Source organism: Megascapheus bottae, chromosome 25 (assembly GCF_031878675.1).
Source record: "Megascapheus bottae isolate mThoBot1 chromosome 25, mThoBot2.hap1, whole genome shotgun sequence".
NCBI lineage: Eukaryota > Metazoa > Chordata > Mammalia > Rodentia > Geomyidae > Megascapheus > Megascapheus bottae.
This window is the reverse complement of record NC_143533.1, coordinates 3,157,612-3,183,925: the sequence shown is the minus strand read 5'-3', so window position 1 is coordinate 3,183,925 and position 26,314 is coordinate 3,157,612. Positions and strand designations below refer to the sequence as shown.

At 44.1% G+C, this 26,314-nt stretch overlaps 1 protein-coding gene across 1 annotated transcript in view; it reads right to left on the bottom strand.

Moving 5' to 3' along the window:
* The window catches only part of Hs3st4 (heparan sulfate-glucosamine 3-sulfotransferase 4), a 289,111-nt gene that overhangs the window by 2,389 nt on the left and 260,408 nt on the right, over window positions 1–26,314 (bottom strand). The gene's annotated exons all lie outside the window — the stretch shown is intronic.

The following is a 26,314-nucleotide window of genomic DNA, read 5'->3' as shown; positions in this document are numbered from 1 at the left end:
AATAACAACCTGGTGTGATACATGAAAATTATAGAAATACACATTGAAATGCTCATAAATAAACCTTGGCTGGGGGAATCAGACATATTATTTTAGTGACACGGTACCTGTAATTTCTTTTATGTCATGAAAACTTGAACAGTATAGTTGAGACAGATACCATATGGCCCATCGGACCTAACACATTCACAGCACGCCCTTTAAGGAAAAGTTTCATACACCCCTGAAGTTATTATTGAACCAATGATTCACTGAAACCCAGGAGCAATGAAAGAAATCAAATAGATTTTTTTTTGCATGAACCCCACCAGGTAAATCACATGCCTCATCTTCATTGGTAAGATTCTTGAATGTACTGTGAGTTCAGTGGAGAATAAAAATGACACGTAGAGAAAGCACCTAATAAGTCTGGTTTAAACGATGAGATTTTTTTTTCCCTCCATGTTTTATCCAGGCTGCCACTAACAGATTCTGTTTCCTAGAGGCCCACAAGTTAAAAGCCTATGGTGCTACTGGGAGGTGGTAGAGCCTTTGAGAGGTGTGGTTTGGTGGGGGAAGTTAAGTGATTGGGGGTGTGGCCTTGGAGAAAATATTGAAATGACAGCCCTTTCCTTTTCCTCTTGCTTTCACATCCTGACAGGGGATAAATGTTAGTCCAGCCAGTGTGTAAGGAAAACATCCATGTCTTAAGTTCTATTTCCGTGGGAAGAATTAGTCCCCTGTTTTACTATGTCCCTCTTCTACGCATGGGCTTCTTCTATGTCTTGCCACAGGCCTAAAAGCAAGAGTGTCAAGCAAACACAGGCTGAAAATGGCCAAACCATAAGCCACAGTGAACATTTCCTCCGAAGGTGACCATCTCAGTAGTGGTTACAGTAACACTAAAATGATTACCAGAGATTCCACCCCACACCAGGGCCCACATCTTGTTTGTCCTTTGATGAGGGTATATTTGCTCCTCCATCTCCTTCTACTTGTGCTTGTCTTCAAAGTACCACTATCACAGTTTGGACCTCTGGATTCCTTCGTACTCCCCCCCCCCACAAATCCTTATGGATGAGGTAAGCATATCCATGATAAAAGTAAGTCTAGGGCCCTATTCTGTATCCAATTTGCTGTAGGTATATGTAGACCAGAGTTAATGGATGATAAACCTGTTCAATACCTGTCAGGGCAGCAACCACCTGCTTCCAGGTGCTCTCATAAGTCTAGTCACTCCTGAGCCTCGCACCAAAGAGGAACATTAAGGATTACACGAGACCTCTTTGTTAGGATGACATGCTTTTAAAACATCTCAGTTAATAAAACTTAATTCCACACAATGATTCCCCCTAGCTTCTTCTCCTATAATTAAATTTATTTACTATCATGTGTATGTGGGAGGGGGGAGAAAGAATGACTTGTCTTTTATCTCTAATTCACATGCTCTGCCAATAATTAATTGCTGCTGGGTTTGGAGCTTCCGCGGCAAGTGCTTTTGTTAAGCAAGAAGAATTTGCTTGGTAGAGAAAATTCACGAGAGCTGGAAGTTGTTAGAGGATAACGATTGGGTAGCATGGAATTTGGGGGATTACAGAATGATGTATTCTTCTAAGTATTTCCAATGTTTTGGGCTATATGTGTGCCTAGTTTTGTTTGTTAGTTCCTTGGTTTGTGCAGGTACTGGGGCTTGAACTCAGGACCCCATGCTTTCCTTTGGCTTCCTCATTCAAGGCTGGTGCTCTACCATTTGAGCAAGCAACAGTTCTACTTCCATTTTTTTCTGGTAAATGGGAGATAGGACTTTTCTGCTCAGGCTGGCTTCAATCCACCATCCTCAGATCTCAGCCTCCTGAGGGACAGGGAGGGAGGAAGGGAAATTCCCTGTGAGATCTTCTTAACCAGAAATGGTATCATCATTGCCACCTACATTACATTGGCCAGAACTCAGGCGCATTCTTACCCCCCCACCCCCAAACAAGGAAGACCTAATAAGATCTTATCTTCATAGGACTGGAAGGAATGTAAAAATGATAACACAGGTGAGTCACTGAGGATTTTGCCCAACAGATCCCAGAATCTGTCTTCACTTAAGCCCGCTCCTCAGAATCATCTTCCCTGGTTCAGACATTTGCCCCGTTCATATTCTTGCAGTGTCATGTGCATGAGACCCAAGACAAAGATCAGAAATGCTGAGGGAAAGAACTCAAGTCGAGAATCAGAAAAAAAAGTCAGGAAAAGTAGGCAGAGACCACAGAGGGCCTTAGACTGTGGGAAGGATATAGATCACCCCCTTATGTGATGTGATGAGAAACCATTGAAGAATATTGAGCAAGAGAGTATAATAGGTTATCTGTCTGTCTGTCTGTCTATCTATCTATCTATCTATCTATCTATCTATCTATCTATCTATCTATCTATCTATCTATCTATCGCCTTATCATAATCCTTTCCTCAGTATTCCATGGATGAGTATGTGGGTGAGTGAGTGAGGGGTGTGCAAAAGAGTGCAAAGTCTGGGAGCCCAGAAAGTTGTCGGGGGGGGGGAGGGAGGCGTGGAATGGAGTACCTGCTCTTCATAGATAGGTTTTCCCCTCGCACTGGAACTCAGCATGTCTGGCTGTTGTGCCATCCCTGTCTGAAAGTCTCTGCACTTCAGCCTGGACCATATGGTGAGAAAACACCACAGCTGGACTTGGAACAGCTCGTTAACAGTATCTTGGGTGCTCAGAGCAAGCTGTGACATCAGCGTCAACATACAGTCCCGAGGCTGGTTCTTGCCAATACCACACAGCTGCTCTCACAGGCCCCGATGTTTATGAGACACTACTCAAATCTCACCCTGCCCCTACCCGCTCTTACTGCTGCGGGTGCTGGGCTAAGTACAGGCTGTTGGCAAGCAGGCCAGCAGAGTCTGGGGGTAGGGAGGGCTTGATGGAGACCTTTAGGAGAGTAAGCACACAAGGCAGCGTACTCCCCTTATTTATTCATGATGGAGGGCTCAGTCATTCCAGGCTGGGTTTCCAAGTTGAGAGTTCAAGTCCTGGGGTTCAGAGATGGACTGCTCTTTATGAATCTCAATCTTTGGGCTCTCCAGGCAAGCGAAGTGCACCAACTGCAGGTCCAGACTTAAACAGTTTTCATTCTCGAGGTAGCTGTGTGACCCTGTGCCAATGCCTTAACCCAAGGATAGGTGATCATCCACTTAACGACGCTTCAACTTTCCATTTTTTTCATCTTCATATTGGGAGAAGGGAAGCAGTTAAAAAAACATGACTGAGTTTTGAATTTGGATCTTTGCGTGGGTTTCGTGAGGCATGCGGTCACACTCGCATTATATTGTTGTTTTGTTTTAATGTACACCTTTTAATTTATCAGTTGTAGGGCTTGAACTCAGGGCCTGGGTTCTGTCCCTGAGCCAGGCTAGTGCTCTACCACTTTAAGCTACAGCTCTACTTCTGGTTTTCTGGTGGTTCACTGGAGATAAGAGTCTCCAGGGCTTTCCTGCCCAGGCTGGCTTTGAGCCACAACCCTCACATGTCAGCCTCCTCTTCATCCTAGGATGACTGCCGTGAGACACTAGTGCCCAGCTTTTAGTTTATTTTATTGAGCAGAGATTGTGCAGTGTTGTTCAGGTGTCAAGCTCTTGGCTCCAGCAGTCCTCTTGCCTCCCCTTCCCAAGTAGCTACGGCCACAGGGATATACTACTATACCCAACTATTGATATTCTGTGAGTGTGTTTGTGCGTGCTCACACGTGTGGTATACTCAGGCCTGTGCTTTCTAAGCACGCACTCTACCATTTGAGCCACACTCATATGGCCTCTTTCACGTTTAGTTTACAATTCAGATAGGATCTTGTGCTTTTGCTCTGGCTAGCCCAAGACCATTATCCTCCTATCTCTGGTTACATATAGATATATATAATATTATATATTGCTGGTTTTATATATATATGCACTATGCACTACCTTATCTGGCTGATACTCAGTGTTGATGGTGGACATTCTTTTCCAGTTGTCAACACAAACACGTAGATGACCCACTAACACTTCTCAGTGTACTAGGCATTGAGCTATGACTCCCAGCATTGGGCATTATAATTGCATTCACTTCCAGTAGTTTTTGATTGTTGATGGTCTATGGTAAATTAAGTTGCACCTATAACTTCTCAGGAAAGCTATCCTAGGAAAAGCGCCCATCTCCTAGGGTATAGATTGAGTATTAAATGAGTTAATAGCTAACGAGATACTTACATTTAGCAGATTCTTCCATGCATTAGTTATTCTTTTTTTTTTTAATTCCAAGGTTATTACCAGCACACACTGTACCCACTGTAGAGATCAGAAAGCTGAGGCCTGGAAAGATGGGTCACTTTGCTCCAAGCCAAAAGAAGTAGAACTTGATTCAATACTGATTGGGTTTGACACTGTAGTCCATACAAATTGCCTAACTGTGCTTGATCAAACTTCAGAGCCTCTACAAGGTCACATAGGCAGCCCAAGGTCATTCTGCTAGTAGGTAGGTAGCCAGGTGGAAACTTAAAATGAGTTTTCTTTTTTAAAAAAAATGTGAATTGTAAAATGGACTGTCACTGATTTAGTATGGAGAGGAACAGGAACCAGGTCAGAATCCTTAGAAATTGTTGCCAGATCAAGCTACATTGTTCAATTTATATTATCTGTCTCCAGGGCCTCCTTTAGAGGGAGAGAATGAACACCATCATGAATGTTGAGGGAGGAGGCAATCAAGCTTCGGAGATGGGAAGCTGTCCATTCTCTCTAGCAGGGTTAGCACACAGCTTGCCTCTGGCTTGCCTGAATTACAGGTGTGTGGCTACCTTACATTTCTCACCAATGTGTCCTCCAGGAACAGACATGGCACCTAAATGAGCACTGTTTTCTGAGCTTTCCTGATGCATGGTAGTAAGAGCTGGGGCCTGGGGCCAGTTCCTCCCCAAGAAAGAAAGAAAGTCACTTAACATTTAATCGAGCACCTGCTCCTCCCAATACAATAGCGCCAGTGATTCTTGCTCAACCTCACCAGCACCTTCCAGCTTACAGAGCTCTAAAAGAGAGAAGGAGAAACTGAGAGTCAGAGGAAAAATGGATCCTTCCCAGAGATACACTGCCAAACTTCTGCCCTGCCTTGGGAAACTCATTGTGTTGTTTAAATCCAAGTTGGTGAGTGTTGAACTTCTTGACAAGTAGAAAAGTCGAACCATTTGGAACTATTCTTGGGTCAGGATGACACCAGCCAATCAGAAGCTGAGAAGAAAGGCCTGCTGAATTACAGTCTTGATGTGACAGCTAACTTGCCCAATGAGTCTGTAGGTGGAGCCTTCTTTCCCAGGATCTCAACTTCCTGTAATAGAAAGGCCTCAACAGCTGCCTGGCTAGACTGGACAACCCTTTATCGTGGGAGCTTCTCTTCCTGACAGCTGTCAGTGCCAGGAACAGCCAGCTGTCCTTTGGTTGTAAACCACTGGCCTAACCCATACTATCTAGAGGTGAATTTCAGTTCTTCCAGTAATTCAGGGTGAGACTCTGGACAAATCACTTAACTTCTCTGTGCCCAGATTTATTTGCTCATGATGTTTTAAAAATGCAATGAGAACTGATGGAGTTTGCGTGAATACCAATATACATGTAGACTCATCCATGTCGCATTCCTATGGTGAACTATTCAAGGCTGGAAAAGTTATGAAGGAGTTTATTTTTTTGGCTCCTAGTTCTGGAAATAGGAGGTAGAGGGCTTGGGTTCTTGTGTTGTCATGAAGGTTCAGGATATCTCACAGCAAGGGGCAAGAAGATGTGTTTCTATGACTTTTGGGTGCTTTCTCTCTCTGATAACACTAGTATTCATTCTTGAAGCCCCTCCTATATGACTTTAATCCTAATGGCCTCCTAGCAACAATCACTGGCTTAATTTGGATCCTGGACTTGGACTCAGGGCCTGAGTGCTGTCCCTTAGCTTTTTCACTCAAGGCTAGCACAATCCCACTTTAGCCACAGCTCCACTGAAGGCTTTTGGCTCCACTTAAGGCTGGCTTCGCACTACAATTCTCAGATCTCAACCTTCTGAGTAGCTAGGATTGGAGGCCTGAGCCACCCAAGCTCCACCTTCTTATCTCACAATGGGAATTCAATTTCAGTAATTCAGTGCGTGGAGCCTCAGGGCGTGTGTCACAACTCTATTCATTCCCATGCAGCTGTACAGCAACATCCTGTAACTACTGTCCCCATGATAGTTACAAGAGAAGTGGCTATATTACTACGGAGGCAATCTGTACCATTCTAGATGCTCTTTCCCAGCTCCTAGAGCAGTGAACATGCAGGAACACACAATCTGGGGCCCTGGTACTGAGTGTGTAAAGCTCTCTGGCCAGACATGGTATAGAAGAGATGGAACCAATGACAATGCCAGATTCCACATGGGCAAATGAAAAGCCATGGCACCCCCTGCTCCCTGAACAACTTCAAGAGACTTATCCAAGCTGGCTCTGAATAATAGCCAATGAAAGATATCTGTTAACTAGGGATATGTGTTCCCAGGAAGGTGGCATGGGAATTAAAATATAAACACCTCTGGGTATTCTGGATCACACTGTAATGTGAACCAAGAGTCTGAGGAATCCTTTATCTGTTGCCATCTCATGCTATACATTCACTTGCAGCTGGAAACATTGAATTGACAGTAACCAATTCAGGGAACAAGTGTATACATAAGCCAGACAGGTGGAGGAGAATGATGATATTGAAGATGCTTGTGAGTGCGTGTGCCTTAGATCTAATTAGTGCCCTAGCTGGGGGAAGGAGGGAGGGAGTGAAGGAGATAAGAAGGCACATAAGGATGAGAAAGATACTGGAAAGCTTGAAAGACTGGAAATGTGGATGTGGAGATGTGAGTGAAGGACTGACAGCCTTTCCCTGGGTGATATGAGCAGGGAATTTTGTATGTTTCTCAGGCCTCATGATAAACGAATAGAAGAATAAAGGTATAAAAGAGGGGACCGGGGGAGTGGTCCTCTGGCATCTGTGGCAAAATGAAATTGTGTGTGGCTCTAAGACTGGTTGTATTTGGGGCGTGAGTTTTGATGGATTTGTCGTGAATGTATTCTTCCAGCCACAAAGTCACTGGGGATGGGGTAGGGGGAGAACTTGTGTAGCCTTCTGCTTACCCATTCTGTTTGGCAAAGCTTGGCCTTTGTGGGGCTCATGCTCTGCCACTGCCCTGATTAGTAGTTACTGGATTTGTTTTTGTTTTTTCCTCTGTCACTCCTGACCTTTTACAGACACGATCACTCATCTACACCATCCACACACCACCATATGACAGAAAGCTAAATTCTCCATGCCGTTCCATTGAGAGAGCACAGATGGCTGGATGAATCCTTGAAAGTACATTTGGCATCTGGTCATTATTGACTCTAGGAGTGTGAAAGGTTGTGTGTGTGTGTGAGTGAAAAATTGTTTGTGTGTGTGTCTCTGTGTATCTGTGTCTGTGATATTTACATGAGATGTTTTTTTAAAAATTGATTTGCTTTATGTAACATTTGGTACCTACAGGGATAAGGTAATCCCCACTTTTAAATGAGTGAGATCATGAAAGACATAGTCTGGGGGAAATCTCATCTACAGTGTACTTCTTGGATTCTTTTTATTCGGGCATATTCCAAGAGCTCCACTCTGCAGAACCTCACACATGCCACCTCTGTGAGTTAGCTGATTGGAATTTTCTTTCCTCAGGCTCAGTGTCTCCAAGAGCAGGTACAACAATTAAAACGATGATTACAGAGGTGCCAGGGCATCGGTACCCATACTTGATGCTCAGAGTCTAACAGGCAGTGACAGGATGGGGCCTTTTCTTCTGTTCATGCTCCAGGCATCTCTCCATCTCACCTCCAGCTTCTTCACCCTCAGCTGGATGGCAGCCTTTCACTGCCTCAGGCCAGCCCTGGTTATCTCTCACCTGTCATTGTCAGCTGAGGCTCTGAGCCCCCTTTGGTCTTGATGAGTTGGCTTTTGTCACTACTTTCCCCACACCTTCATACATGTGTTTGCCCTCCAGCCTCCAGCTGTATGGGGCTCTCATGGATCTCAGCCTCTGAGGAATGAAAATGGGAAGCTCTTTTGATGTTTTTTTGTTTTGGTTCTAACAGATATTGTTCCATACCTTTATTTACTTATTTTCATTTATTATTCGTTTTTTTTTTTTCATTTTCTTTAAGGCCAGGTGCCCATGGCTCACACCTATCATCCTAATTCCTCAAGAGGCTGAAATCTGACGATCACAGCTCAAAACCAGCCCGGGCATAAAAATCTATGAGCGTCTTAGCTCCAGTTAACCACCAGAAAACTGGAAGTTGTGCTGTGGCTCAAAGTGGCAGAGTGCGAGCCTTGAGCTGAAGAGCTCAGGGACGGCAACCAGGTCTAGAGTTCAAACCCCATGACCGACCAAAAGGAATGAATTTGTACAAAGGAGTTGCCATTCAACAGACTAGTTTATGTATGTTGTACCTCTTAATCAATGTCACCCCTTTTAACATTCTCATCCAACCCTCCCAGCTACCCCCGTCCTCACATGTCTTCATTTTTAGGGTGCCATTTAACAAAGCTGTTTATGTATACAACACATCTTGATCTTGCCATCCTTTCAGCTTCTTTTCCTCTCCTTCTGCCCACCTTTATTTTGTTCCTCGGTTCTGTGGCATATACAATGTATTCTTTCCTGTCTAGTCTACTCATTTGTTTCCTTCATACTCTTCCTCTCCCTGCCCCCCCCATGCAAGAACCCATTTTCTAGTACTCATTTTGTTGGGCTTTGACTTAGTCTTTCTAAAGAACTCTCCCTTTTGCACCATCTCCACAGATTCTATAACACATCAGTTAACTCATTTATAACTGTTTGGGTGCCACCAGTGTGTTTAGTTCTCGATTTCTAGGTGCATTCTAGCTAGAGTAAAACCATGCAACCTGTGCCTCACTGGTGAGGTGGCTAACTATTTAGGCAGGCGAACCTACCAGTCTGCCACGTTTTCATTCTAGTCTGGCCTGCACTTGGGTTAGGCTTTGCTTTGCTTCTCCTGTACCATGGTTGAGACGCCTTGGGACTGAGTAGAGCAGACTTCTGGGTGTGTCTTTGGTTCATTTCCGGAGAAGTTTAACCAAGGGGGAAACCTGGACTGGAGGTGAGCGACAACATGAGCTGCAAGGGGATAGAAAAAGAAGAAGAAAGTGGAAGTTTCCCAATGCAGGCACTCTTTCTCTCTACTTCCTGGCTGTGATACGGGAGTCTCAACACACACCCTCTCCCCCATGATGGAATGAAATTCTGGGAACTATGAGTCACCATGCATTTTCCTCTCTTAGGTGGTTTCTCTCAGGTATTGGTCACACAGCCTGCCACTCAAAGAGGCCCTGTGTTGTCTTTATAGATGAATTATTATTGTTTATTACTCGTATATATCTCTGGGAGGGCAGTGTTTGATAATCCCATCCATTTGTACCTGTTGTGATGATCCGATCATGGTAGTTAGTCTTTTCCCCAGGGGCACTGGTCATTTGTAGCTGTGTATTCTAAGCATTGTCTTCAACCTTCTTTGGGTTAATATCCTTTAAATTGTGGCAGCTGGGATCCTGGCTCTGTCTCCTTCTTTGCGAACGACTTCAAGAAAACTACTAAACCACCTCAAGTGTCCATTCTCACATTAAATAAGTTGGAGGCTGCAATCAAGCCCAATCTCAGCAGAGGCCTTTTGAAATGTACCATGCACATGGGGTGCCTGCAAATGCCCAGTGCAAATGTATATATGTGTGATATAGGAAGTCTGGCTGTTTTTTTCATATGTAGGTTTTTGCTAGTCCTGGGCTTGAACTTTGAGCCTGGGCTCTGTCCCTGAGCTTTTGCTGTCAAAGGCTAGCACTCTGCAACAACTGTACTTCAGACTTTTTTTGCTTTTGGGGTAATTTAGTGAAGATAGGAGTCTCATGGACTTTCCTACTAGGACTGGTTTTGAACCACAATCCTCAGATCTCAGCCTCTTGAGTAGCTAGGACTACAGGTATGAGTTACCAGTGCCTGGCTCCCCTCTGGATTCTTACAGCACGCCACCTTAACATCTGGGCTGTGTGGTGAGCTCACATTTATCTTGTCTGCATCCTTAAAATGAACTTGGCTTTTTTCTTTCTTTCTTTCTATTTCTCTCTTGCAGTTCAGGGCATCTGGTCAGTGAGACAGATAATGTTCAGTGAAAGCACTTGATAGTTTATTGGTGAAAATGTTGCTGGGGTCAATCATGCCTGTCTATGAGAATCTGTAAAAATAAGTCAGGCAAAATGGAAGCACCCAACCAAAGGAATGACAGGTGTGAATGTGGCTGTGCAGAGAGAATGCATTTGGCCATACAGCTGCGTGCCAGCTCTAGGGCTTGGTTACAGTTGAGATAAAGCATTGAAGGGAAACCATACTTTCAGTGGAAAGAATGCAGGTCACAAACTTCCTTTTTGTCCCTACCGTTTATTTATTTATTTATTTTTGCTTTTCTACCAAGTGTCCAGATAAGAGACTGCTACTCTGTCCTTGAGCCGTTCCTTTCAGAAGGTTGCATTCCCCAAATCAAGAGCTCAAGCATCAACGATGTAAAATACAATCATTAATTAATTAGTGCACCATACTGTGACTGTATTTAGATCTGCCTTTCACAGCTTGGGGAGCCTGAAATACTAAGCAGATTTTTAAGCCAATCAATCTCATAGAGGAACAGATGGAGAAATGACAGATAGAAAAAGAGATAGGTACATACCTAGAGAGACATGCAGAAACAGGCACGGACTCTCTCAGTGATATGGAGAGCTGGATATGATCACATAGGCATGCTAATGTCAACTCTCTCTTCTTTTATTCCCCGTTCTCAGCTCACTCTGCCTCGTAAAATTGGAACTCTCCACCGTTAAGCAACCCATTTAACTTCAATCCCTTAACGTGTGTGTGTGTGTGTGTGTGTGTGTGTGTGTGTGTGTGTGTGTGGTACTAGGGCTTGAACTCAGGGCCTTGAGCTCATGCTCAGCTTTTCCCCCCACTCTATCACTTGAACCACATCTTTCGCTTGCCGCCTTTTGGTGGTTGGTTGGAGATTCAGGAATCTGGCTGGCTTCGAACCATGATTCTCAGATCTCAGCTTCCTGAATAGCTAGGATTACAGGTGTGAGTGCCACTAGTGCCTGTCTGGCTACAGCAATTATTGCAAGAATCGAGTCAGCCATAGTCCATAAGAACTGTGTATAATCCATCCAAGTACTAGTTATTATTACATCATCCTTAAATCCCAGGAGCAATAATAAGTATGTGTACAGTAAATGTATATAATATGTGCAAGGTCACATGTAATAAGTATATGTAATATATCTAAGATGTATATGTAATACTAAATATACCATATTATATCAAAATAGAACCCCTACATCCTGCAGTTTACAGATCCATATATAATATATGCTCCAAACTCAAATCCCTAAGAGCCTCTCTTTCCAAATACTTCACCTTACTGTGTTTCCTTTATATTTTTTTGGTATTATGTTGGCACTAGAGCTCTTCCTCAATCTGGAGTAGTATTTCCCCTGATCTCTACGCAGCTGGTATGATCATTCGGGTCTTCCATTCAACGGCTGCCTGTTTCTGTCCCAATACAGAAATAACTAGCCACATGTAACTTTTTAATTAACTATAATTAACATTCAATCGCTTAGCTGTATGAGCCATATTTCAAATGCACAGGAGCACAAGTGAGGACTAGCCATTATTGTCTTAGAAATGTCCGTATGGATCGAGGCTATCCCTAGTCTCACAGAAAGTTCTAGTAGAGAATGCTGGTCTAGAACCACCCCCTGTGGCTTTTGCCACTTCTATACACCATTGAAAGTCATCCAAGATAGGCTTTCCTTGTTTATATTGTTCTCTATCCCCTCTTCATTGTTCACAATGATCAGAATCTAGAATTATCTCCTGGACTTAATGGACATAATTCCCTTCCAGGGAATTAAATTACAGGAGGGGCAGAACTTGGCTTTGTCCATTTTTCTTTCTCATAAGGCATGGGGCCACATACATTATTCAATAAATGAACAAGTGAATGGTACCCTGATAGTCACACACATATCAGGGTGTATCAGCCTGTGTCTCTTTCCTACCATGTGGTAGGAAGGCAGAAAACAGAGACTGGCCTGCTGAAAAATGTTGTCATCCCCAGCCATCACAGCAAAGTGTAAGTAGTTCAATACAGAGAGGCCTCGATGATGAAATAGATATGGCATGCAGAGTCAACACATCCAGCTCCCCTAGGCAGGCACAGGAGAGGAAGAGCTAGGACCGGAGTTGGAGGTTATCTACGCTAGAGGTAAGGTTATACACCAAGGATCAATTCAAGGGCTGGGAGTTCCATAACAAGTTCAAAGTCCATCACTTCGGGGTGGGGAGGCACTCTAGGAGGCAGCCATACCCTGGCCTCTTTTCACACTGGTTTGAGAATTTCCTTAATGTAGCCATAGGGAAGCTGAATCCCCAAGTCCTGAGAGTTTCTGCATTACAGGTTTTTAACACACATACACAAATCACTCTCCATGGCAATATGCCAAATGAAGAACCATTTAATACATGTGCCTTTGTTGAGCCTTAATGGCTTTGAACTGTGTCCAGGGACTGGACTTGGTACACATGGCCTGTGTTTCCCAGGTTATCAGGACACCTTCCTCCCCCAGCTCTGCCCCTCCTTCCCCAGTCCCCACCCCCTCCCCGAGCCCCATCATTGACCTTACAAGGTCCGCTTGTGTTTTCTTGTCTTGCAGACTCTGTGGGGAGGGGGTGGGTGGAGAGGGGCCAGTACAGACTCACAGGAGAAGCTGGCATGGTTGGACCAGATTAACCCCCTGCCTTTTCCAGTTGCCATTACATGTTACATATCTGTGCCAGGAATTCCTGTACCCCTTGGAGAACTTGAAACAAGTGGAGCTTCGTGTGAGCTCTGAGTAGAGAAAAGTCTCAGTGTGAGAATAGAAAGGTAGAAATTAGCATGGTCTGCTGTGACTGTTCAGAATGAGGAGACTGGTTAACAGCTGACGTATGGTTTAACTAAAACAAGTACCAGAAAGCAGAAATGTATTGTCAGGAAGGTGTGGGGAGGGGGAGACTGAAAGGAGGGAGTTCAGACCAAGGAAGAGAGGAAGAAAAGGGAGGGATAGATAGATAGATAGATAGATAGATGGATGGATTTTCATTTTTGAAAAACATCATCAGTAACCAGGCCATGTCTGGTTGTTTTCCCCTTTCTTCTCTCCCTCCATCTCTATAGACGAATCACTAGTACTAGTAAATGTTAGCTCAGGCTCATAAATGCATAATGTCTAGCTCACAAACCTCAACTGCCTGTAATCGAGACTCATGCACATGCAGAAGAGATTGCATGCGTGCGTGCGTGCGTGTGAGTGTGTGGGGGGGTGGGGGGAGGAGGTTATAAATGACACTGTCGCCTGAGGTTGCTTGTAGGAAATAGGGCCACTGAGATGGAAATTGCAGCCTACATTTACTGCCTCCTCCTCCCCTTTCCCACGGCCACCCTGGAAGGTAGAGGGAATTAGCTGTAAATATTTTACAGTTGGTAATTTGCCGGCGTAAATCATCATGCATTCTGTGGGGGAGAGCACACAGAGGCAATGTCCTTCTAGTTGTCACTTGTGGTGGCGCTCTCCTCCCTGCTTTCAACCTGCTCTTAATTCTGTCTTCAGTGTGCTGACATCTGGGTAGTCCTTTTGTATTCTGTGTTCTGGGATGGGAGATACTTTTCTGTCTGGGCTGGCTTCAAACCATGATCCTCCGATCTCAGACTCCTGACTAACGAGATTACCAGAACGAGACACTGAGCATCTGTGGAGTGAGGCAGAATTCTTCACACTCAAGACCAGGGTCTTTTGGCTGTTAATATGCATCACCTAACATGTATATATCCATTCATTTGGGAAGCAATACGTGGCTGGTTGGTATATGCCGAGGACTCTACTAAAACCAAGAAGATAAAGATCAAGAGGGACAACGAATTCAAGAGAATCGATTTAGGAGATCTTTGATAATACCTAAAACTTACATCAACAAATGCTCAATATTAATATTGATTAAGACCTCATTATCTGTCAGGCAATACTCCAAGAGATTTACAAGAATAAATGTTTGTAAATCTTCACAGTCATCCTCTGAGGTGGAAAGTCCCAGGCTCTCTATTTTAAATAAGAAACAGGAGCTTATCCAAGGTCCCCTAGCTGCCAAGATTCCACAAGAACAGCCCCTGTTTCTCTAACTAGTTACCTTTCCTGACAGAGCAAAGGGAAAATGGGTAGACTAGGGTCAAACCCCTGTCACACTTGTTTTATCATGTAGATTTGTTACCAATTGATTTCTGTACTTAACAACAATGCTTTTAAGTCCTGATTCTGGGGAGACAATTCTTGGTTATCCCTCATTCACTCACCCCCTACCAGCTACTTCTACTTTTATTTTTATGTTTTTATTTATCTTTTTTTATTGTGGGTTACAGTTACATTCATCAGGTAGTAGGTGCATTACTTTTCCCACATTGATACCCCTCTTATGTTTTTGTCCTCATTTCCCTCCCCCCACCCCTTCCTTACTTTCATTTTTTTTTTTGCAAGAAAAGAATTAAGCTCACTGGGGGAAGGTATGATATTGTCCCCCCACGCCCCAGAAAAAGAAAGACATGTGCTCATTACCTGACTTATGAAATCATAACTCCTTAATAATAAGTTTTTTTTTTAAAGAAACTATGTTCTGAGAACAACCCAAACACACAAAACTACCCAAAATGATATGCTACCAGCCTGGAACTGGAACCAGAATTGCCTGACTCCAAACACGAAGCCTTTTCTTTTTCTTGCAAGGGAGTGATGAGGAAAGCTGATGGAGACAGGGTGACAGGGTTTGATTTTGGAACGGTGAAGCCAAAAGGGAGACCAATGAGTGGCTGAGTTTGCTAGAAAAGTCCAGAGGAAGCTAATCTGAGATAGTCTGTGACTAAAAACAGTCACAGACGGGACAGCAAGGCATGCCATGGAAGAGAGCATCCACGTTCATGGAACTAGATGCTTTGCTCAGATTTCTAAGGTACCCAGGCTGTGACAATCTGCTTGGCAAGATGGAAGGAAGGAAAGCGAGGCCCAACAGGCAAAGCAGAGGAGTTCCCATGAGGCTCTTTCCTTCCTTCTCACTAGTGCTTAGGGACCAGTCCAGAAAGAAGCCAGCCATATTTGATTTTGCTTTTCTTCGACTCCTCAGCACTCTCAGATTCCCAGGGGGTCACTGAGTCTCCTGGGTCTTGGCTATTGTTAAGAATTTTCCCAGTTGCCCAAAGATAGGAGCTAGCCTCCATGCTTCTCCCATCGCCTCTCCTCTAATCAGAGGGTTGCTTGCAGCTGTGTGAGTATACAAGTGGCCAGACATGGGGTTGCAGCAAGTGACAGAGCACCAGCCATAAGCCAAAAAGCTAAGAGACAGAACCCAGGCTGTGAGTTCAAGCCTTAGCTCTGGGAGGTAGGACGGATGGGAGTGGTCAGCCCTAATTGGCAGAGGTGAGGTATCTACACTTCCTAGCCTGTCTCCTCTTTCTCCTGGAGCTACAGCTAGATATCATGATTCTTAGAGGCCCTTAGAGGGGAATTCAGTGATTATACTGGGTCATATGAGGATGCTGTAGGCAATAGAATGTAGTTAAGATGATGCCAGGACACCAGACTTCCCGCATAAAAAATGCTCCCACTCCTATCCTCTACATTATTTCCACTTCTGTGTGGTGGGTTTTTTTTTACCCAGAGCCATCTTAGAAAATCTTGGTGTCTAGGATGACAAAGCTTCTATCAACTCGGAGATTTTCTGGGTCACTCTGTCCAGAGAACTTTTCTTACCCTTGCTCGTTAATCAGAAACCCCTTTTGCTAATGAGTAAAACAAGCTGAACAATTTTGATTTATTTATTCATTCATTTATTTATTTATGCAGTACTAGAAATTGAATCCTGGCTATCGTGCTTGCTAAGCTGATGTTCAGTATGACTGAGCTCTTATTCCCAGCCTGAGAATGGCAACTCCTACTGTGTTACTTTACATCTGACACCTAGTAAGTGCTAAATAAAATGTTTGCTTCCTCTCCCCGCTCCCCCCTTCCCTGAAATGCAAGAAAGAACCGGAGCAGAGCTGCTGGGACAGAGAGGGAGGAATGGATCCTCTGCTATTACTGAGAAAAGGTGGCAGGGAGCCCCTGTATCTGACTATAGAGGAAGAAAAGGAGACACAGCCAATTCTGGGCCTTTCTATTTTGTGAATGGGGTAATACCATTTATGCTTGCCCCAGGAATGCTTGCCCCATGCTTGAAGTGAGACAGCAGACAGAGGGGTGAAAAAAGGCAATGCATAGGGCAGAAAGGAAACAGGCAAGGAGGGAGAGAGAAGGAAGGAGGGAAGGTGGGGAGGTAGAAAAGAGATTCTGCCAGAGGCTTCACCCAACAGCTCAGCTGAGAATTCACAGGCTGGTCTTGGAAAGCCTGCAGGGCTAATCACCAATGTCACAGCAGGGGGGAAGGAAATATCTGAAATAAAGATGCTGGGTGGTGCTGGGTACCAAAAACCCTGAAGGTCTTTAGAATAGAAAGAAAGAAGCCCTGCTGAGCTGAACCACGGGGATCCATAGCACCCAGGCTAGTGTGTGCTTTGTGCCTTTCAAGTGGTCAGTACGGCTTTTAGGACTGATCCTTGTTGCCTTGACCCTCCAAAACCCAATTGAAATAACTTTCTGCTGTCTGTAAATCAAAAGTGTTGGCAGGAAGTTCATACATTCTTATTATAATACACTAGTCTGGTAGTTTACACTATTTTTAAAAAAAATCTTTCTCTTGTATCCTGAAAGACAGGAACTCATAGCTTTCTCCCCAAAAGGAAGACAGATAACAAAGCTTTTTAAGGAGATAGGAGATGTTAGAAAATAGAATTGGGGGCAAGCGGATTACAAAAGGATTGTAAGTTTGGTTACTTTGTTATGAAAAGATGAAGGAGAGGAGAATAAAAATATCAAAAATCCTAAATCAAAGGCCTATCTCTCCTCTCCATCCACTCATCCATCCATCTAACAAGCACTGATCAAGGACTTTTCTGACTGCAGATATACACAACTAGTTTAATGCTTCATGTTGTCCATTTGTTTAAGGGCATTTAGTTCCCAAGTGACTCTCTCTCTCTCTCTCTCTCTCTCTCTCTCTCTCTCTCTCTCTCTCTCTCTCTCCTCTCTCTCTCTCTCTCTCTCTCCCTCCTCCCTCCCTCCCTCCACTCTCTCTCTCTCCTCTCCCTCCCTCCCTCCTCTCTCCCTCCTCCCTCCCCCCCCCTCCCTCCCTCCCCCCCTCCCCCCCCCTCCACTCCCCCCCCCTCCCCCCCTCTCTCTCTCTTCTCTCTCTCTCTCTCTCTCTCTCTCTCTCTCTCTCTCTCTCTCTCTCTCTCTCTCTCTCTCTCTTTCTCTCTCTCTCTCTCTCTCTCTCTTTCTTGGCCTTGAACTCTGGGCCTGGGCACTGTCCCTGAACTCTTCAGCTCAAGACTACCACCCTATCCTGGAACCACAGCCCCACTTCCTGTTTTCTAGTGATTAATTGGAGATAAGAGTCTCTAGGTCTTTTGTGCCTGGGCTGGCTTTGAACCACAATCCTCAGATCTCAGCCTCCTGAGTAGCTAGGATTACAGGCATGAGCCACTGGAGCCCAGCCCAAGTATGTATTGAACACTTCTCAGGTCATAGACATTGGGACAGTTTCTCTATCTTCCTGGAAGCCACACTGCCTTTGGGCCCAGGGTAATGGGGCTACCGACCAGGAATGCAGGCAAACCCATTGCCAAAAGAAGAGGGGCACATTACACCCTTGAACAAAGGAAAAGCCATGGAGACAATGCAGCATGGTAAGGTTATTTAGGTTGCTGAGTCTACTGGAAGCATAAACGAGTCCCAAGGACAGGCAGAGAAGGTACAAGGGAAGCATGTGTTTGGGTCTTAGCTCCACAATGTAATATATGGGCAAGTGGCTATAGAATAAATGAGCAAGGCAAAAAGGGTGTCACAGAAAGCCCACAGAGGAGGGCACAGAGTCAACTCCCCTAAGCCCCTAAAAGGGGATGATGGGAGATGTGTGTGTGTGTGTGTGTGTGTGTGTGTGTGTGTGTGTGTGTGTGCCAACCCTGAGGGTTGAACTCAGTGCCTCATGTTTTTCGTTCATGACTGGCTTTCTACCACTTGAGCCACAGCTCCACTTCTGTTTTTTTTTTGTTAATTGAAGACAAGAGTCTCATGGACTTTCTTTCGTGGTCTGGCTTTGAACCATGATCTTCAAATTCAGCCCTCTTTGAGTAGCTAGAATTACAGGTCTGAGCCATTAGCACCAGCTCTTATTCTGGTTTTATATTAGCCACCTTTGTGGTTTTCAAACTTAAACGTCTCTTGGGGCATGGGGGGGGCATTCTAGGGTTGTATACATAAAACCTCATAGCCTATTTTATGGGAAATGTAAGGAATTCGCAGAGGTAAGGCTGAATTTTTGCTGAGTGGCCCCCTCTGCTGACTTCCTAACCTCCCTAGTAAACTGAGAATCCATTCTACCACCAGGAGGTCAGCCTGCTCCAAATTTCTTTACTGCAGGCTCATCAGAAGTATCTCAATGTACTTTCGGGGTCTGGGCAGTACAGCATCTTCTCTTCTTTCTCTGGCATTGTGCCATCCCTCTCTATAACTCAGCTTTACTGATTCTCTTTGCTGTTGCTTGGAGGCTCAGCATCTCCAAATTAAAACTCTCCCATTACTATTTACGATCTCTTGCCCTTTGGAGAATGGTTGCAAATCTTCACCAGAGCCCCCCAAGGTCCCCATAGTGACGGCTGGGGAGGAATTGCTGGTCACCTTCCCAAATCCAGTGGCTTTGACAGGCTTAGTTTTTTTTTGAGGGGGGGGTTCTCATCCATTCTTGAGGAATTGGGTCTAACCCTTTCCACATCCCTCTGAGGGATGAAAGAATGAATCGTCTTCCAGGAAGGGCTCAGATGCATGTTAGGGAAGCATCCTCAATGCTTTTCAGCTCATAGACCTTGGGGAATTCTAGCCGGCACGGACATACACAGTTTAATGATGAATGAGCTCTGAAGGATGGATGAAAAAGAAAAGACATATCCCAACACTGGGAGATTCCATGTGACTTATTCGAGTCCCACCCTCAAGGAGAATACTCCACTGCAAGCAGATAGGTGTGAATTCTGTCACAGTTCTGACAGTCACACTTGTGCACAATCCAGGAGAAGTGGTTTGACTAATTGGAATCAGATCCACGATTTTATCTTATTTTTTCAAAATTAGCTATACTATCATTGTGACAAGGAACTGGTGTATATTAACTTCCAGGAATACCTCTGAAACTTCCTTCTGCCATGTGTACATCCTAAGGTATCTACTCACGATATGATGGAATAGGAATTTGTATTAAAAATGATGCTAATTAGGAGCTTGCTACTTCAGATAACTATTTTCTATTCATTTTTCTTACGGAGCTCCTAAGATGCTACCAACAAGTGCCATTTGTCCCTAGAAAACTGAAGCCCAGAGTGGAGAGGTGAAGTGACGTAACCACAGTTTCACAGTCCAAAGGCTGAGAAGTGTGTGTCCATTAGCAAGTTTTCCTTTGCTCTGACAGAATGTCTGAGAGAAATCACCTAAAGGAATCTAACCAATGCTGTTTGGAAGAAGGGAAGAATAAAGGAGGGCATAGAACTATAATAAAGGAGGTAAATCTGTTCAAATTACCCTGAATGTATCTATGGAATTATTATAACAAATCCTGCTGGTATTATTAAGTAAGTAAGTAATTTTTGCTGGTCTTGGGGCTAGAAATCAGAGCCTGCGCACTGTCCCTGAGCTTCTCAGGCTCAATGCTAATGCTCTACCACTTGAGCCACAGTGCCACTTTTGCCTTTCTTTTGAGTGGTTTTTTGGAGGTAAGAGTCTCATAGACTTTCCTGCCTGGGCTGGGCTGACTTGAAACCACAATCCTCAGATCTCTGATTCCTGAGTAGCTAGGATTATAGGCGTGACCTACCAGTGCCAGACTTCTGTGAAGATTTTTCTTAGAGATGACTCCAGAGAAAATGACTGCATATACTTTGCTAAGATTGCGAGCTAAAATCTGGATGCTCTGACTTAAAATATAGCCTGCCTGGTCCATAAAAAATGTTAGTTAATGTAGTTTGAGGGTAAGGATGGGAGAGGGAATAATGTGGGAGGAAACACTGTTCAACACATATTGTACTCATAACCTCACTTACGGAATTGTAACTTCTTTGTACAATGACTTAACAATTGAAGTTTTAAACAGAAATTGAGGACAGGGATTATTGGTAGAGACCCTCAAATAGAAAGGTAATCCTGTGTGTCTGGAGCTGAGAGAAAATAAGAGGATCTTGTATTCCCAGTAGAAGGACATGAAATACTTGCAAAGATGCCAAAGGCAGGTAAAAACAAGGCTGTGATTTCACATAGGGGCTGAAGCTCAAAAACACAGGTTGGTTTGCACTACGAAACTTTTATATGTGTATGCCCATGTCAGAGCTTGAACTTGGGGCCTGGGCACTATCCCTTGGCTTTTTCATTCAAAGCTGTTTCTTCTATTATTTGAGTCATGGCTCCACCCTCAGCTTTTGGGTGGTTAATTGGAGATAAGTGTTTCATGAACTTTCCTACCCAGGCTGGCTTAGAAGTGTGATCCTCCGATCTCAGCTTTTTAAGTAGATAGGATTACAAGCATAAGCTACTAGCACCTCGCAAACAACTTAGTTCATGCACAAGCACATATTTTCACCTCTTCCCTTGTTCAGTCATGATTAAAATGGACACATTTAGGGGAATGTGAACCTTTAATGAGAGCTGTATGAATTCATCAGTCTCCCCATTCATCCACAACCAACAAAGCCATGATTGTTTAACTACAACCAATCAGCCAATGCCCCAACCATCTAATGTCACAACAAATCAGCCAATCACAACCAAGCAGCCATTGTTGTGGCAAAGCCACCTGATCACTCTCTCCTCATCCCAGACAACCAAGCATCACACACAGCCATGACCAACCAATGCCAGCAAGGAAGCCCAACAATCAGACATCACAACTCACACTCCATATCATTACAGCCATCACGGCAACCAGGCAAGCCTCACCACACGAAAGCTCTCAACAGCACAGCGAGCTGTCTATTTCAGTTAAGCATTCCCTAAAAACCAATCAAGCAATACAAACAAAAGAGAGAAAAACACAACAGCCCATCTATCCTGTATAACCATAACGTCTCACAGCTCACAATGTCAGGCTTCCAACACAACTTCCAACACAACCAACTACGAGCACAACCAATGCACAAGTGCCATAAACAACCAGCTGGCATAAAAACAAACAAACAAACAACACTACCACAGCCAATAGCCAATAACACAACCAGCAACCAGGACTGTTTACTGGACATCAAGAAGTGTTCAAGTACGATCTGTGGAGAAACTTTCACCTTAAGCCAGTGAGGCAACAAGCATGAGGTTATTATTTTGTTATTTTTAGTAATACTGGAGTTCAAATTCAGAACCTCATTTCTTGCTAGGTAAGCACTCTACCCTTGAGTAAGTTTGACTTTTCAGTAGGCTGATCTCAGACTGCAATCCTCCCATATAGTTGAAATTACACACGTGCCACCACAAAATAAAGGTCTTGCCAATCTTTGCTGATTCTCTCATCTTTGCCTCCTATGTAGCTGAGATTACAGGTATGAGCCACCATATCCATTCCATTCCATTCCATTGTTATGGCTGCCTCCTCCTCCTCTTCCTCCTCTTCTTCCTCTTCCCCCTCCTCTCTTCCTCTTCTTTTTCTTCCACCTCCCTCCTCCTTTTTCTGCTGTGGACTTACTATCCTTCTACCACTACAACCTTGGCTACATTTTATTACATTATAGTCCATTCTATTATATAATGCTATGCTGTGTTTACTAAATTATATTAAGTGTGTGTACTATGTTCTGTTACATATGATTTATAATCTTCCTTAATGTAGTGAGCCTTACCACTGATACCCAAGTGGTACTAGCATGGTGAATGAAGGCTCACTCCTGTAATCCTAGCTACTTAAGGGGCTGAGATTGGGGGAAAGCAGTATGAAGCCAGCTGGGGCAGGAAAGCCCATGAGATTAAAAGAAATATCCAATTTAACCTACAATGAGCCAGAAGAGGAGGTGCGGCTTGAGTGGTAGAGCCCTAAGCTTGATCAGGAAAGCTTAGGGACAGCATCCAGGACTTATGATCAAGCACCAGGACACACACACACACACACACACACACACACACACACACACACCCCAATAACATAGTAAATGGAAGATTTAGAATCTCAGTCCAAGCAATATGGCATGCAACCACATGTATATATCCACAAGACCAAACTGCTCTGATTAGTGGGGGCCATTTCCTGAACTCCTACCTGTTTCCAGGCGTCCTGCTGAGCATATCACATGCCCTGTCTCATTTGATGCACAGTCTGTATCCCTAACATGCAATGCATAGCCTATGCAGGTAAGGAACTGGAGGGGAGAGGGGCTGTGAGGGATGGAAAACATGACCACAGAAGTGACATCAACCAATGAGCATTAAATTCATCAGTTGATTTGTTGAATGATAACTCTTTTGCCCAGTGACTTAAAGTGTGTGTGTGTGTGTGTGTGTGTGTGTGTGTGTGTGTGTGTGTGTGTTGTGGTATTTCTGGTCGTTGGGCTTAAACTCCAGTCCTAGGTGCTGTCCCTGGGTTGCTTTTGTTGTTGTTTTGCTTTTGCTCAAGGCTGCTGTATCATTTAAGCCAGAGCTCTACTTTGGGCATTTTGGTGGTTCAATGGAGCTTATCTCATGGACTTTCCTGTTCAAAACCGTCTTTGAACCAAGATCTTAAGTTCTCAGCCTCCTGAGTAGCTAGGATTACAGGGCATGAGACTCTGGCCCCTGGCTTAAAAAATATTTAAGGGAAACCCCCCCCCAAACAAAGAAAGATGATCTAATTTTCAAAGTAAGCGAAGAGGGAATTGCACAGTCAGTGAAAGAGGCTCGTTTGAGACTTGGAACCACTGAATAGTTTAGAGCAATCGCATTTATCTCTGGGATTGGAAGCTGCCTTGGGACACTGGCTCGCCAAAAAAGATCTGCTGACTGGCAGGAATTCAACAGGATGGCAGTGCCAGCTGAGGGCTCGAGGAGGCGCCTGGACCAGCAACCCATCACGGGTCACAACCCTGCCGGTTCTTCCTCAATGGAAGTCAGACCCTGGGCTAACTCTGCTGTAAGTCATCCTGGAGAGGAAATAGGCAAAGGCCAACCTCCTTGTGTATTGGTTCTCTTGCACTCCAACAATGGGAGAAGCTTCATCGACTGCTTCTGTCTGAGGATGCCAGATCCTTGCCTCTGCTTTCCTCAGGGAGAGCAAGAAGAAATCTCTATGGCTGCGTTTGCACGCTTGTTGTTTTCTGTGTGAAAACAAGTCTCCCTATCTACTCTCAGTGTTTTAAGAGAACACATCATATCATTCTGCTCTCCTTGAATGGTTATGGTCCTTCCCTACCACGAAGCCACACTCTTGGGTTCAAGAGAGGGATGACTTGAGAGTACTCTGAAGATTTCAAGTCAGAATCCCTGCACATGAGGTAAGTGAAGCAGGAGGAAGCATGGCGGCAGGTAGGTCCCAGGGTGCTTGGTGAAATGTCTTGTGATCCTCGTTCCCATTTGTATGCCTGAGTGCTTCAGAATCTCAACGCTGGCTTCAGAATCTCAACGCTGGAGCCAGTCTGTCCATTCACGGGAAGAGAAAGGCCTGTGGTGGGCAGGTGATTCATTATTTACTTAGCAGCACAGCTTGAGTCTCATGCTAACCACATCAAGATGATTGAAATCCTATTCATTGTAAGTAAATACATCAGAGCCTTTCCAGAGGGCCACTCGCTGCTTGGCGTGGCCAGCTACACACCTGCTGTTTGTGTCAATGGGCAAATGATAGAAGCCAGAGCCTCTTTAAAGGGCTTCTGAAAGCAGTGCCACCATATTCTTAATAACCACCATCACCCTGTTTGCCAGAGCAAACAGGCAGGAAATGGATCCCTAAAGAGTGTTTACTGAGCAATCATACAGCACCGTTCCATGTAGAAAGTTGGAACAAAGAAGCTGGGTGCTGGTGGCTCATACCTGTAATCCCAGCTACTGAGAAGGTGGAGATTTGAGAACTGCAGTAAGAAGACAACCCAGCTGAGAAAACACATAAGGCTCTTCTCTCCAATGAACCACCAAAAGACAGAAGTGGAGTTGTGGCTTAAGTGGCAGAATGCCAGCTTTGAATGACAGAGACAGAGGGTCTGAGTTGAAGCCACAGTATAGAAACACACACACACACACACACACACAATTTTTCAGGCTCTATCTCCATTTGGACTTCTAAAGGTAGGCTTATAGTCTGTATATCAACCAGGAAATAAAGACATAACACAGCACGGATGAAAAACGCAAGCCGAGATTAACTGGTGAGGGAGGCAGAAAGGAATACATATAATGGAGAGCAGGCTTTCTGTCTTCCATTTATCTAGTCTTTCTGTGCACCTACTAAGTGGCAGGTGTTGTTCTAGGTGTTTAGAAACCATAGATCTCATCCTCCTTGGTGCTAATGATATAACTGGAGCATTAGCCAGATGAATAAAAAAAAAGTATATGGCACAGGCTCACATAAATGTAGGAAATACATTGTAGGGTAAAGTACAGGGTACGTTTAGGAAGGTGGATCATAAAAAACACCAAAGGGACTTGACATTTTAACTCAGGAGGACCTAAGTATAGCTGAGACACTAAGAGTGTTTCCCCAGAATAATTCCATCTAGAGTAGGCACAATAATGCCTCTCCTTAGCCCAGTCTATGGGATGAGAATACTGAGGGCCAGGTAGACAGAATCAGAGATCTGTAGCTGCAAACCTGCGGTTAGAGCCCGGACTAATCTAAATCAGCTACCCTTTCAACGACAAGCTACAATGGGTTTATTGAGACGTTTCATGTAGGATTCTATCAGTTAACATAAGAGTCTTGATTCCTTGTCTAACGGATCATGGATAAGTTTTACCTTTCAAAAAAAATAAAATACCATCCCTTACCAGTGGTTCATACTACTAAGGAAACTGAGATTTGAGGATTGTGGTTCAAACCTAGCCTCTCTATTTTTGGGTAGAACAGATAAGGACAGAGATCCAGGCCACAGAGAAAGAAAGAGTGCCCTGGTCTTAATCTGGGTCAGAACTAAACTTTTCTTTTTTTGTTCTTTTTTTTTAAACTTCTGTTGTGAAAGATGCCTAAAGAGCCCATTTTAGAGTAGTTGTAAACTAGATACCCAAGAACTGCTAGCTTCTAGGATGACTAAAAAACTCCTATTTGTCCTTTGGAGCCCAAAATTATTGACCCCCTATTTGTGATTCTTCGACTCCCTTCTTAGAGAAAAATCCCCTTTCTTACCTTAAAAACCACTTCTCCAGTACCGAGGTGTCTCTAAATACAGCTTTAAATTGTGATTTATTTTTGAGAAGGTAAGACCAAGGATTTATACGGCTTTGGGGGCCTCAGATAATCTTTGGAATTTTCATAAATGTCTTTACGGTTAATATATAATGTTGCAATTTAAGATTCCACGAAGCATGCAAGACACTATGTGACATGTAAACATGGGGTTCTAAATGATCACTAGTAGAGTTATTCAAATACATTCTGTCCCTACCATAGGAAAGCAGGAACACATAAAACACAGCACAGCTCTAGGAATTCACAGTCTGTATGCCACAGATTGTGGGGGTCATGGGGCTTGAACTCTGGGCCTGGGACTGTCCCTGAGCTCTTCAGCTCAAGGCTACCACCCTGTCCCTTGTACCAGAGCCCCACTTCCTGTTTTCTAGAGATTAATTGGAGGTAAGAATCTCACCACTTTGTAGCTCCCGAGCTGGCTTTGAACCTTGATCCTCAGATCTCAGCCTCCTGAGTAGCTAGGATTATAGGTGTGAACCACCATATCTGGTTTCCACGCTTTTAATTGTAATAAACTATCTTCCTAGCCTACACACAGCCACAAAACACAAGCCCCTGTGGTGTACCACACAGAACTCCTCACTCTAATTATGCAGCACATCTTTATTTCCTCATTATTACATTTCATTATTATTATT